The following is a 13,148-nucleotide window of genomic DNA, read 5'->3' as shown; positions in this document are numbered from 1 at the left end:
CTTTGTAGTTACTGATGTCTTTATTTACCATTTATTATGTCCATAATGTATAAAGCACATAACAGGAGTAAGTCATTAATTTGAATTGTGGCTTTGGGTATGTTAGTTTCTCATTTGTCAAATTAAAGTCTACATGAAGGCTTACATCCTTTCCTAAAATTTCAAAATAACATTATGGATAATATCATTACACGTTATATTTACCTGATCCCTTGTGCGTTATTGAGAGATTCTACACAGAGGTTTTCTTTGTGTGCACGTGTACGTCCTCTTTGTCTACCAGTAACTTATCTCTTTCTCTTCACTAATCAAAATATTTCCATGGTAGTGTAAACTACTCTCCTTACTTTCTCAACACAGGCTCCTCACTTCCTCTACTATGGTCTGAATTTTCTCACCACTATTTCTCAGAAAATGTTGTTACTAGGGCTATCAATAGCCTCCTGGCTTTCAGTCATTATCTGGCTTGAGCACAATATGACATTTAAAGCTATTTACGTCCATTCATCTTGAGATTTTATTAGAAGGGCCTTCTCTTGGTTTCCCTTTTGTGCCTCTATTCATTCTGTCCTTCTCCCTTAAATGCCAGTATTTCTCTAGGCTTTTGTGCTTGCTATTCATTTCCTCTTGAGTGCTCTTATGTTACCAAGTGATAACCAGAATGAAGTATTCCTGCCCCCACTGATAGATAACAGTTGTGTACTGGTGGGGTACAAAGTAACAGAGTAAATGTTGTACCTTTTTAAGAAATTGAAAATAAGTAAATTTTTAATGAATGCATGTCAAAGGTGGAAAATCCCCACCTCTGAGTCCCAGCCCTCCTGAAGCTAAACCTGAGGGCAAATCCTATTACCAGGTTCTTTGTTATCCATAAGAATTGGACTAATTACCTCCCTCAACAATGTTTGAGAGTATCTGTTTCCCCACACCATTAGCTAACATGATAAGCCATGAAGTGATTTAACCTTTGGCAATCTAATCGGTAAAAACATGGTCTTTTATTTTAGTTTTCACTTGCAATTCTATTATTTGTGAGGTTGAATATCTTTTCATATACTTAAATAGCATTTGTATTCCTTCTTTTGTGAACTATCATTTTGATCCTTATTTGTCTCCTGGGTCAATGATCTTATTTTTATTAATTTGCAGGAGGTTTTTGAGGCAAAATTCTGAGATGGGAAATACTGGCAAATGATTTGAGACCAGGTAGATTAGAGCACTGGTTATTGGGGAATCAAAAGAAAGGAGAATACAAAGAGTATAGGACCAGAGGTGGTCATCTCTTCTCAGGAAGAGAGAGGTACCTTTGAGAGGAAACATGTCCTTTGAAGATTTATGGTGAAGAAAAAAAAGGAACTGACTGAAGTTAAAAAGCTCTAATGAAGTAAGAAGTGTCAAAGAATCAGAAGAAACCAGACTTGTGAAAAAAAATGTACCATTTGCAAAAATACCATTACCACCAACAATAACAAAAATAAAATCTACATATCATAATGACAGCAAAAGAAGGTGGTCTTGAAATATGAAATTAAGTAAGCCATGATATCTCCCTACCTTACCCACCTCAAAGTATCTTCTATCACTGTTTCAGAAGGCAAAAAGCCAAAAAAATCAGAATCAGTACAGCAGAAAACACACTGCATACATAAACATCCATACTTGCACAAAGCAGAGGAAACTTTTAATTCAACACTCCAACAGTAGCTTTATACTTAAACACGCAATTGCAGAATTGGAAGAACAATATGAATCATAATGTTTTTTTAAAAAAACCTCCAAATAGTAAAAGACAAATAACAGGAAGATATGAAACAGGAGCTAGCCAAACTCAGGAGAGAAAGGGAATAAATGAGGACTAAATTACAAGGTGCCTGTGGCAGGCAGAATTTCTAAAATGTCCAGTGAAAGATGATCCATTCTGATTCTCAGAATATGTAAATATAATGTTACCACTCCTGTAATTATGGTATATAATGTGGTACCCGAATTTAAAGTAGGGAAGATTATCCTGGATTATCCAGATGGGCCCTCGAAAGCAAAGACTTTTCTCCAGCTGGTGGCAGAAGAGGAAGCATGAAAATGATTCAGTGTGCCCACACTGGCTTAAGGATGGAGGAGGACAGTTGCCAAAGAATGTCAGCAACTTTTAGGAATGGAGAGTGGCCCCTGGTTGACAACCAGCAAGAAAATGAAAATCTTAATCCTATAATCACAAGAATCTGAATTTGGCCAACTACTTGAATGAGCTTGCAAGTGGATTCATCCTCAGATCCTCCAGTTAAGAGCCCAGCCCAGTCAACATTAATTTTGGACTTGTGTGATGCTAAGCTGAACCTGCCCTGTGTTATGACCTACAAAACTGTGAGGAAAAAAATAAAACAAGTGCTGTTTTAAGCCACTAAGTTTATGGTAATTTGTTATGGCAGCAATACAAAACTAATAGAGTTCCGGAGGGAGAACAGGTATGACTACAATTAACATAGGCTCATAAAGGATAGAATATAAAAGAGACAAGAAAATGTAGTAATACAAGAAGGTTTAGAAAGAACATGACGGAAAAGACAGGAAGGTATTATCCAACATACTTATAGCTGAAATCTCTGAAGGAAAAAAAGCAAATCAAGGAACAGAAGAAATATTTTAAGACTATAGTTCAAAAAATGTTTGCTAAAATAAAAGCCCTAAATTTACATATTAAAAGGACCTATCATGTACCCAGGAAAACTGAGAAAGAATGGCCAGTTTCAAGAAATATCTCAGTAAAACTATAACACTTTAAGAATAAAGAATGTATCCTCTGAACCTGCAGAGAAAAAGGTCAAGTCACTTACATAACAAGGAAAGCACAAAGCACAACAGCAGAGCAACATTTTCCAGAATCTAAAGGAAAGGACAGTATGAGCCAAGATTTTATAACAAGTTAGGTTTTAAACATTAAAAAACAGGATCTCAGGAAATATTGTACCTATGAACCCTTCCTACAAATAGAGAACGAGAATTTTACAATGAAAGAGTAAAGATTTGGAGAAATTTTGGTAGCGAGCATACTTAATTAAAGATCTGGTACTAAAATAAAGGCAATATGAAGGTTAGAGGAATAACGTGTATATGTTATTTGCTCTGATAAAACAGGAATAACAGAACCAAAAAATTCAAGAGAAGGGAGAAAACAATATAGAGTAACCCGATTCATTAACATGTAGGTGAGAATTAAAATATTATTTAAAGCTGATATAATAGTAAAAATTTAAGTAAGAAAAAAAGAGGACTAAAATGATTATATAAAGGTATTAGTATAAAGACAACTTGTGGGAACAAAAAAAAATGAACACAAAAAATACTATTTTATATCATAAAATAGTATGGCAGAGTTGTAAGATCTTTTTATATTAAGGATATTACTTCTTTTTGAAGTATATTGCAAATATTTTCTCCCAGATGTTATCATTTAATTTCATTCTGATTGTATGCCATGCAGATTGCCTTTTATTTCTTTGTAATGATTGCATCAATCTTTCACTTTATACCTTCTGGATTTTGTGTCTTTTAGAAAGACTTCCTCTACTCTACAATTACATATATTCTTTAATTCGCTGATATTTTCTTCTAGGAGTTTTATAGTTTCATCATTGATCTATTTATTTTTATAGAAACGGTAAGATAGACAAAAGTTTATTTTTTTCTCAAACAGCTTCCTTTTTAAACAACACCACTGAGTGAAAACTGTATCTGTTCTCTGCTGACATGTGATGTCACTCTTAGTGTATAACAAACTTCAGTGTGTTTTGGGAATTAGTTCTTAGATCTCTAAATGTTCGACTTATCTTTGTTGAAATTTATGCACCAGTAACACACTGTTTAATATGATATAATATCTGGTAAGGCAAGTCTTCTGCCATTGCTTATTATTTAGGACAACTTCTTCACTCTTCTTGGGTGTTTATCTTTCCATGCAAACTTTAAAACTACATTGACTGGTTCTAATGGGGCATCTTTATGAATGATCAGTTTTGCTTCAAGATAAATAATTTAATGTACTGCATTTGTGAAAGAAACATGAAATTTGCATGTGAGTTTAAGATGATAGCCACTTGGACACCTGCCATCAAATTCCCTATCAATGTTTCCAAGTGCTCCTTGGCTTTTAGGCGTAGTTTCATAGAAAAGTAGAACGAAGTCCGGCTTTGGCATCAGAGATTTAGGTTTGTACCCTGCCTCAACTGCTTACTATTTTGTAACCTTGAGCTCATTACTTAAGTTGGTAGAATGTCAGTTTTTTCATTTGAAAAATGAGGGTAAAAATGTTTGCCTTGTAAAGTTCCTGGAGCACTACATAGTGTATTTTGAATAACTTTGAAATATGCCTGACTCTTGGTGAGAACTCTCTGGAAAATAACTTGTAATAGATGTTGACAGCATCTTCATCAATAGCTTCAGTCTAGATTTCTCTCCTAACTCCAGAATTGCCATGATTTGACTCCTTTTATTTGTCCGATAAGTTTCTATTCATCATTTAAGAAAGCTCAACTATTACCTCTTTGGGGAATAGTTTTTCTCATTTTCCCATGTTTAGCACTTCCTCTCCTTTATCATTCTGTCTAAAAGTTTATAAATTGGGGTGTATTCTATTTATCTAGTTACTTGTTTGCCTCCCCAACGAAACTGTGAACTCTTCCATAGCAAGTCATTTGTCATTGGTACTATTGTCTCAATCCTAGCATTTTATCATAATTCATTCTCAAAAGTAGTTGTTGGTTGAACGAACAAACATTTTTTATGGGAAGGAGGAGAGCACATAGGACATATTTATATTTGTACTTTTCTATTCTTTGTTATTTTACAAAAGCAAAGGGAAAAAAAGATGGCACTGCATCAGTCCCTAGAAATGATTTTTATTGTTATCTTCTAAAACAGCATAGACTAGACATGGATGCGTGGCCCAACTCGCCAGTAGTAACCACAGGCACCAGAACAGAAAGTGTAGACCACGAGACACAACACCTGCTACTGGGCGGAATGCACAGCCGGAGGTGGCACGCAGGCGCACAGAAGGCTGTGCGGCCTGAGCCTGCCATGTCGACTTCCGACTTCCCGCCTAGCCAGGGGAAACAACGCAAGGCGAGGCAAGGCGAGGCCTAGCACACAGGCAGCAACCCATATAGAGAAAGGTATTTTCGGAAACTTGCAAGAATTTTGCCTAGTGCTTCCTTGGGGGAGGATTTCTGGGTGTCTATATTGAAGTTAGGCTGGTGGTTCCACTGTGGAGTTGGGCGTTATGCAGAATTATACATGATACCAAAGACACGATTTTCACTTCGCTTCATCAACGCACTTACGCTTTCTCTTCTTTTAGGGCCCCTGTCTTATGCGCCGATGGTCAATCTACACCCAGGAGGGCAGGGATACTCGCTGATGCTCAGGGGAGAAAATGGCTCGTATTCGGAGACCATTCGACTGTCTTATGAAGAGGGGGAACTGCTCCAGTACTTGGATGCAGAAGAATTACCTCCTGTTTTGGTGGGTCTCCTGGAAAAATCTCAGGTGAACGTTTTTCACTGTGGATGCGTCATCGCAGAAATACGGGACTACAGGCAGTCCAGTGACGTGGAGGCCCCTGGTTACCAGAGCAGGCACATTCTCTTACGACCAACCATGCACACATTAGCCTGCGATGTAGAGTCCCTAACCAGCGACAGCCAGACATGGACCCAGGAGGACAAACTGTTGCTCGAGAGCCAAGTGATCTTAGCCACAGCTGAACCACTGTGTCTTGATCCTTCTGTGTCAGTAGCCAGCACTGCAAACAGTCTGCTCAGTAACAAGCAGAAGAGGAACACTGGCCCAATGAAATGCTGCTTCAAGAGGTGCTCGAGCCAGGCTCTGAGTCGGCAGCAGGAGCTCCCTCATGGCCCACCTCCACCTGAGCTAACAGTATGACTTATTGCCAACCAAGCAAAGAGAGTAACGCAGGTGAGCAGTATGACCTCAAAATTTCTGGAGCAGGAAATTGTGTGGATGTGTGGGAACAGAGACCCTGTGACTTGGTGGTGCCTTCTGAAGTGGATGTGGAGAACTATGCTACAGGGAACAAGTCTGTCAACTCTGATGACTCCCAGCCAACAGGCTGGCCAGCCCATGAAGTAAAAGATGATTCTGCATTTGAATGGGAAGCTGGTGATCAGTACCAGAAAACAAAGATGTTCTTCATATGTTCACTTAATGATCCACTTATCTCTGGAAAAAGAAGTTCACATAAAAAAGTCAGATGTGAGAGAAAGATGTCTCCCCTCGACTCCTCCAAAGATGACCATTCAAATAGTTTCATGCCTGGGTCGAAGACTGATGCTGGGAAGGTAGTCAGTCAGTCTGAGGAATTGGTCCAGAAGAACATCAACTGTCCAGTCAAGATGTCACACAGCTCCAGTGGCTCAGCCAATCTCAGCCCACTTTCTCCAGGGAAGGAAACAGAACAGCCTAAGACTGTTGGTTCAGTCAGTTCAGTGTCGATTCAGTCTTCAGTACTGGAGAAGGGAGTCAAACCTCCACCTCCACTCATCAAACTTCCTTTGAGCTCAGGAAAGAGTTCCGCAGGTAACAGTTTTCCTCCACAGCAGGCAACCAGCTTTCATAAATCTCCATCTCCTGCCTCTGCTTCTAAACTACCAAGTCTTTCCCAGAAATCCTCTGCGGAAGTGAATCAAGTTAGCACATTTCCTGCAGCTGCCCTGTCCACTGCCAGCTCATCACAAAGAATCCCAGCTACCCAGGTCACGGCCAACTCCACTAGCCTCAAGGTCATTGAAGTGGTGGGCCCTGTTCATAAAGCCCAGCCTTTGGTGAGAGGTCCGAACCTCGTGCTGAACTCTACCACTCCGGCCGCAGCTCCTGCAGGAATCAAGCCCAGCAACCTGCCGTCAGGAGGTCGGCCACAAAATGCACTGCTGGCTACAACACAGGTACCTTCTCAAGGAAGTGTTCAACTTAATTTTAAAAATGTTCCAGGTCTCAGGCCCTTAACTCTACTCCAGCTTCCACAAGGTTCACTCATTTTGAACACCCAGCAGCAGCCGCAGCAGCCTCAGCAGCCACAGCCACAGCCTCAGCTGAAGCTGCAGCCTCAGCCTCAACCACAGCCGAAGCCTCAGCCGAAGCTGATGCTGCAGCCTCGGCCTCCGTACCAGCCTCAAGCCTCAGCCTCAGCTTCAGCCTCAGCCACAGCTGCAGCAGCAGCAGGGGCTCTATCAGTTGATTCCACAACAACAATTTCAGCGACCCACAACTTTTCATCCCCAATAGCCAGTGCCGCAGGGTTCTGTGCAAGGTTCAGCCAGTCAAAACCTGACCGGATCTGCTCAGCAAGCTGTTGCCATCCACCTCAGTGGAATGGGAAGTTTTCTGCAGCCCCAGACAGCTTTGTTGTCTCAACTCTGCTCTGCCCAGGGAAGACCTGGGCAAAGTCTTCCTCAAAAGAGAGTCCAGCTCTCCTCTGCCTTGCAGCCACAACTGCAGCCGCAGCTACAGCCACAGCAGCAGCTACAACTGAGAATCTTCCAGCACCCAGTGGCTATGGCAACAGTAGCAGCCCAAACTGCTCAGCCACATCCACCCACTGAGCACACAGTACGCTAGCCCAAAGGTGAAATGAAGAGAGGCACACGAACCACTCCAAAATCCTGAGTCTTGCATTACTTTTTTCTCTTTTTTAAAAAAAAAAACACAGGAGCATTGAGTCAAAGGATTTCTAAGTTTTTACTTCATTTTTGTCTTTAATGTCTCAATATTTTACATTGCTAGGTGTACAAACTATACAGAAGCACAACTCTATCCTTCTTAAATAATAACAGAGAAATGATTTAATGAAAAAAAGATGGACTATGGGTGCTAGCCACTATGAGGTTAAAATCCCAGCTCGGCAATTTACTAACCATAAGCCTATTCCCTAGCTTCTCTCAATCTCCATTTCCCTTATCTGTAAAATGTGAATAGTAATATATACTTCTTAAGTTTATTGTCAAAGTTAATGTAAGAAAGATATATTAAATATTAAAATTTAAATTAATTTTTAATTAATAAAAATATTAAATATTTGAAAGAAATAAACATAAGTACTTAAGCTGAAAATAAACTATAGTAATAATATTAGTGTGAAGAATAGTTTTGTTACATTACATAAGAGTCAACCTCAGAATCAACAGCAAATATGCCACGGAAATTTAATTCTTAAAATAACCAGACTAGACTTTTAAAAATAAGCAAGGAATTTGAAAACCTAAGGATTTCCTTATGCATTCAAATATATATATAGAGAGAGAGATTGATTTTAATACTCTGTTAATAAACAGTAGCCTTTTTACTCTACCTAGATGCCCCACATGGTGAATTCTGTCTGATGAAACTGGATGCATTAGACACTTGTAATTCATTCTTTAGTAATTGAGGGATGATTTGGATATATGACTTAATATCATTTGCCAGACAATATTCCTTAAATACATTATTCATCTGGTGCTTATTATTTTGCAAACACTTCGCAATATACAAGTGCACCTACTGTCTGCCATTCATCTTGCTCCTCTATTCTGTCTCAATTATTTTGTCCCATCAGACGAGATAATAATCATGAGAGAGAAAAGGTAAGTTTCTTGACTTATAATGGGTAAGTGAATAAAAAATGATAAGTTTAGATGAACTGATGAAACAGATTACAACAGGGAATTATAGGGAAAAGTAGGAATAATTGTGATATGAAAATATCTTTAAATATACCTGCTAATTAAAAATGATTTCTGCATATCTTAATATATTTTAGGATAACAGAGTAAGGTAAAAAACTAAGTGACTCGATCAAACCATCCTCCCCCCAAAAACTTGATTAAATTCATACATGTGGATAACACTTTTAAAATAAAACATTTTATATATAAGTGTAAAGATTTACATCACTCAAAAATGTTATCTTCCTGATTTTCTTGAACTGAAGGTGGCTTGAAAAGAATGAGCTATTGAAAATGTCAGAAAAATATACTTGTTAAATAGTTATTTGTTGAAACACGCTATTTTGTTGTAATGATATTTGCTATTTGAGCCATCCCTTTGGATGGCGGGTAAACATCTTTCACTTAAAATGTACAAATATAATGCCATTAATCATTTCCCCAAGCCTATCAGAACCTTTACTGTTTGGTGTTAGAAAAATTCACAAAGTAATTGAATTAATTATCAAGTAATTTTAAATGACTTTAAACAACAGAAACTCTACCTGTATCCCCTTATCATCACAAACTACTTTTAGTCAAACTTGTGGACTCTGAGGGATTCTTAGAGAAATTCTCAGACTTCCTTTTTAACAGATGAACAACAACCAACTTAAGGTAATAGTATAAAAAAGTTGGAGGAAGACTGAGTCCTGACACTAGCAAATGTATTTATGATAAAATATTTCCATCTGTGGTATTTCTGACCATATCATACTCCTTTCCATAATTACCCTCCCTGCATCTGCGTACTCTGTGGAATCGAGTTCAAACTATTTTGTCTGGCCATACGAGGCCTTTTTTGATGTAGATTTGGCCTATCTCTCCACCCCGTCTCCTACCACTTCCATATTCACATCTATGGCTTTGGCAGTGCTTAACTATTGCTGCTCCCCGTGCGCCATGTTCTTCCTCACTTCCGTGTGCTGGTGGAGACCCGGGAACTCCTCTCCATTCTCTGCTCATTACTTAACACTCAGCCTGGGCACAATCCCTCTGGAGTCTAAGTCTGTTTCCATATCACCCTTTATTACAGCACATTTTAAACTATTTCGCAGCGTTGTGGATCAAATTTGACAGTAAATAGAAAACTAAGAATTGAAAAAGGACATTAATATAAATATCCTTTTCACGTTTTTTGTTTATTTTTTCAAACACAGATCGTATAACTTTGCATGCATTTATATAGCATTAGTGCTTATAGTTGAACGATTAAAAATTTACTCTGTATAATTATAAATATATGCAATGTATATTTATATTCTGTAAGTCTGTGTTGAATGTTGCAATTGTCATTTTAAAATATCAAGAGTACTAAGTCAGAATTATCGTAAAAAAGAGGATTTATATAATAGTACTTTTATAAGTATTTGAATAGAATTTGTCTTTACGTAGAAGTTAAAGGAATACTTACATAAAAGAAACAAGAAAATTAAATACAGCTTTTTTGTTTTCTTGGCTTTGAACCAAGAAAATCTTCCAGAAATTATGATTCAGTCATAGGTCATTCTGATGAACTGTAACAGAAATGTCTTCCTTTACAAATTCCAAGGCCGGAATGAAGAACAAGAAGAAGACAAGCCAATAAGACACCTCTTTTTATTTCAAATCACCCCATTTCTTGTTCATTTGTATTTCTCAGAAGTTGTGAATTCTGGGCATATACTAAGCTATGCAAATAAAACAACATTCTCCATTCTCTGTTTACCTGTTAGTACATCATGTGATAATAGTCAGATGGAGTCGCATTAGATTGGGGTGCTATGTTTGGGATGATAGGACTTAAAAACAGATGTGGGGAAATGGGAAATTGTTGTTCAATGAGTAGAGTTTCAAGAGGAAAACAGTCTAGAGGTTTTTGCACAACAATGTGAATGCAGTTGGCCCTCTGTGCCCGCAGCTTCGACATCTGCAGATTCAGCCAACTGTGGATTGAAAGGCGTGTGTTGGTTGTATCTGTACTGAACACGTACAGAGATGTTTTGGTCTTTATTCCCTATACAATACAGTACACCAACTATTTACATAGCATTTACATTGTGATAAGTATTATAAGTAATCTAGAGATGATTTAAAGTATATGGGAGGATGTGTGTATGTTATATGCAAATACTATGCCATTTTATATAAGGAACTCGAGCGTCCTCTGATTTTAGTATCCACAGGGGTCCTGGAACCAATCCCTCATGGATACCAAGGGATGACTGTATACCTAACACTACTGAACTGTATACTTAAAAATAGTTAAGGTGGTAAATATTATGTTTTTTACCTCAATTAAAATTTTAAAGCAACAACAATAAAACAGATGTGGCATACGAAGTACTTCATTTTCAGGAGCCTTAGGGGAACCTTAGTCATATATGTACTTAGAGCACAATGATGAAGAGCATAACCCTCTGGAGCGAGACTGTCTAATCTCAAAACCTGGTCCAGCCACTGACTAGTTGTGGGACCATGGGTAAGTCACATAACCTCTCTGTTCCTCAATTTTTTCATCTGCAAAATGGAGATATTTAATAGAACCTTTTTCACACAGTTGTTCTAAGGATTAAAGAAGATAATATTTGTAAGCTGCTTACACATTCCATAAAAGAAATTATCCAGAATAACTGAACTGGAGGGGTTATTCTTACCAAATTTAAAGGATATGTTTTAGATGATCTAACACAATATAGGCTATCTGACAAACATGAAATCATTCTGGTGAGCAAAAGGAACCACCTGGAAGTGGTACTAACTCTCCAATGCAAATGAATGAGATCTGCATTATCGTTGATTTATAAAATGGTGTGGCATCAGTTTTCTGATACTGTGGACACAGCAAACAAATGGTAGTTTCTAATATAAGCCCCAAATCAAACATCCCAACAGGAGATCCCCTGAAATGCAATTTAAGTTTCCTCATGCCCTCATAGCCTACTTCAGTGCAGGTGGCTGCAGGACCTTATGTATTTAATGACTCATGATTCTCCCAGGCAAAGAGGGAGAAGGCCAGTGAGCACACAGTGTTTCAGAGCAGAAGGGAGCCTGTGGTTAAAGTTGGAGGCACCAGTCAAAACCAGCAGTGCCCAACCACTCTTCTAAAATGCTTAACAGTAACTATGAAGGGGTTGCCATACTTTGCATTCATTCATTCACAAATATTTATCGAGCACCCATTACAGGACAGACTATGTCAAAGCCCCAAAGACAGAGCAGTAAATGAGACATAATGTCTTTGAAAAACTTACAGTCTAGTACATTAAGAACAAATAAATATTAACAAAAGATAAAACTCTAGCTTGGCTTTCAAATCAAATTGTATTTATCAAGCACAATTCATGCATTAACCTTTTTACTTTTTTATTATATTTCAAGATGGTATGGCATTTGATGATAATTTTAAGAAACACTGCAATTTAGGATTTAAAATGGAAATAGCAACAGACCTCCAGATGTAGTGTTGACATAATAACACTTTTTTATCACTTGCCCTCATTTCAGTTTAATAAGCTCTCTTGGCTCTCATCTTTCAATGTTTAATCCAAAGCAATTAAACTGATATGCAAATGCCATCTCCATTGCTTTAGGAGTGACACTTAACACACAATTTCATTATAATAGGCAACTGGAATATTTGTAGAATGATCAACTCATTTTTATTTTTAAAATATGTGCTTTTCTTGTGATGCATCCTTATAAATAAAATGTCATGCAAATTTTATTTGATAAATGCCATGTGGATAATATTTGTCCTGTATACTGAACACAAAGTCCACACCATGCCATATTTCTGTTTAAAAACCTGCTATTCTTTTGCTCAGTCTCTACAGAAAGGAACATTTTAGCTAATGAGGAATATTAGCAAAAAGTACAAGATAAGCAGAAATGAACAAAGAGGAGGTGTGTGTGTTCGTGTTTAAGGCAGTCTGTCTTTCAGGAGTCAATTCTAAGTAGAGAATCAGAACATTATAGTGGAAATACCAGATACACTTTATGCGAATAGATTCAGTTAGTTAAGCTTGTATGGTAGGTTATTTGTATAAATGGTCCCAGTTCTTCAGTCCTGCCTGCATCCACACCCGTTGCCATGTAACCATTCTGACTCTGAGTCCATCATGTGACTTGCTTGGGCCAGTGGCATGTTAGAAGTCATGAAGCAGGAGCTTCAATCAGTACTTATACATCTCCATCTCTTCTTCCTTTGTTGCACCCCTGCTGTTGACATGAGAACATGCCTGAGCTAGCCTCTGGAGGATGAAAGTCTCATAGAGCTAGATTCTAGCCTCCCCAGTTATTCCATCTAGGGCCAACCTAAATGAGTCAACAAGTAGTTGACTTCTAGAGAGGAGGTCAGTTTTAGTTTAGGAGATAGTATACTTTCTCATCTCTGAGAGTCCTTTTTTTATCATC

At 38.0% G+C, this 13,148-nt stretch overlaps 1 protein-coding gene and 1 pseudogene across 1 annotated transcript in view; one reads left to right on the top strand and one right to left on the bottom strand.

Moving 5' to 3' along the window:
* Positions 1–13,148, bottom strand: part of IL1RAPL1 (interleukin 1 receptor accessory protein like 1) — a 1,264,984-nt gene that overhangs the window by 519,982 nt on the left and 731,854 nt on the right. The gene's annotated exons all lie outside the window — the stretch shown is intronic.
* LOC103558207 (transcription factor SPT20 homolog pseudogene) lies at positions 4,927–7,677 on the top strand (annotated as a pseudogene).

Source organism: Equus przewalskii, chromosome X (genome assembly GCF_037783145.1).
Source record: "Equus przewalskii isolate Varuska chromosome X, EquPr2, whole genome shotgun sequence".
Classification (NCBI taxonomy): Eukaryota; Metazoa; Chordata; class Mammalia; order Perissodactyla; family Equidae; genus Equus; species Equus przewalskii.
The sequence above is the reverse complement of the archived record's forward strand: the minus strand, read 5'-3'. Positions and strand labels throughout refer to the sequence as shown.